The following is a 2076-nucleotide window of genomic DNA, read 5'->3' as shown; positions in this document are numbered from 1 at the left end:
TTGTGCAAAGTAACAAAACCTGAAGTTCGCGAGATAGCTGGGCCTCTGATACTTTTGTAACTATGGGCTTGAGAGCGATTTCCAACAATGGCTCCACAGCTACAACATGTAAATGATGCTCATTTAGCCGAACGAGCCTATGGTTCTCGGTATGTTATTTTAATTCAATTTAATTTTTATATGACTGATCTAGTTAATTCAGAATCTAAATTATCAATTTAAAAATTTAGGTGGAGAGACAAATTTTGTATGATTAGAACAACTACACATGTAGTCAGCCAGTATAAATACATGTTTGATTTGCTTCAACCTGATCAGGTATATTAATACTTAACCAAATTGATTATTTTATATAGATTTTTATTGTATTTGTCTTTAATATTTTTCAATATAATATTTTGTGTTTCAGATTATTTGGGAGCCTTATAAACTTGTTATGCACAATTTGCCCAATTTCTATACAAATGGTCAAAACATATGATGGACGATAAGTCCTATCATATGTTTTCACATTGGTGAGTGGCATCTTCCTGAAAGGGTGATGAGACATCGGTTTTTAACAGAATGTCCCATCACCTTATAATATTGAACCCCTACTACATGACATTGACTTAAGAACTAGAGATTGGTCCGAAAAAGTTGTACATTTGGTAGTGCAATGGCACTATCGTGCAAGGTTTATTGTAGTGAGGGTTTTTATTGAGCAGTTTGACAAGGATGTCATTCAAAACTACATCAACTAGTATAAAAATATCACAAGGCGTTACATTACTCGTCCGGGAGCATCTGCGGGTCATCTGGTAAATAAATGAATATTATCTAATTATTTTAAATTTAAATTTATTTAAAATATTTTCTAATTGTTTGATAATCATAGAGATTGAAAAATAGTAGATTCTGTGATGTCGCGAATGATCCGAACCAGGTTCTTACTATATGCAGTGATAACTAAAGCTATATGGAAGAGATACATTATATGTACGATATACCTATTATTCCTCCACCAGCTTCTAGATGTAGAGGACCTGTTCAAGAAGAAGAAGATGAGTTCAATGAGGTTGACCATAATGTGGAAGAATTGCCCCTTATGATGTAGACATAGAGCCAAACTGATTATGTTAGTCCGATGATGATGATTCCAGCATTTGGTTTAGGATATGATGATTCGGAGGCTGGTCCATCGTCTTCATACGTGCATGTACATGGTCGTGGTCATGGAGAGCACAATGAATATTTATATTATGAAGCGCTTGTAGAGGTACCAGAGCAACATCAGGAGGAATCAAAGCAACCTCAAGTTCAAAGTCAACGATAACAACCAACCCGGAATCGACGACGTCCACCTTGTGGGACACGCTAATTTTTTTTTAATTATTTTTATATAAATGAGATAATAGTTGTAATAATATGAATATTTAAATTTACACTTTATTATTTTTAAATTATGGTAGAAAACGTGAATGAGATATTATTTTCTATGATATTTCTTAGAGTTAAGTTAAGAAAATGGTGATAAAAAAATAATAACAAAGTGAGTGAGGTGGAATATAATAAATAATAAAATAAAAAAGGGAGGTGGAATATTAAAAAAAAAAATAGGGATGGAACTCGAGTCTTCAAAACTCGACTTAGCCTTGTCGAGTTTTGAAGACTTGTCCTCCTTTGTTGAGTTTTAAAAACTTGACCTACTAAATTTTTTTTAAAAAAAACTACTATATTTTTCTAAATTGTTTTGAAACAACAACATTTTTCTAAATACTTTTAAAAACCACAATATTATTCTAATTTTACCTTTCTTCTAGGCTCTAAGTTTCATTATTTTATTTTCTTGAAAATCCCATGATAAATAGAATTAAGAGACTTTACAAATCTTAATAAGATTGTTAGGTTACTTTTATTATTAATTGGTTTTGAAATAGAATCTATGTTATCTAATATGGTATCACAGACTATGAAACCCAAATGACTAATGAAGATTCCATAAAAAAAAAGAAAAGAAAAGAAAAGAAAAAAGAAGATCCAATCCAAGAATGATAAACTAAAAAAGATACCATCTTAGAGAGTATGTCGAAGATC

The 2076-nt window shown here is 31.3% G+C and overlaps 1 pseudogene; it reads left to right on the top strand.

The window, feature by feature from the left end:
• Positions 1–291: 291 nt before the first annotated feature.
• LOC150033406 (uncharacterized) lies at positions 292–1360 on the top strand (annotated as a pseudogene).
• Positions 1361–2076: the final 716 nt, after the last annotated feature.

Source organism: Benincasa hispida, chromosome 10 (genome assembly GCF_027475165.1).
Source record: "Benincasa hispida cultivar pf3 chromosome 10, pf3_genome.v1.1, whole genome shotgun sequence".
Classification (NCBI taxonomy): Eukaryota; Viridiplantae; Streptophyta; class Magnoliopsida; order Cucurbitales; family Cucurbitaceae; genus Benincasa; species Benincasa hispida.
The sequence above is the reverse complement of the archived record's forward strand: the minus strand, read 5'-3'. Positions and strand labels throughout refer to the sequence as shown.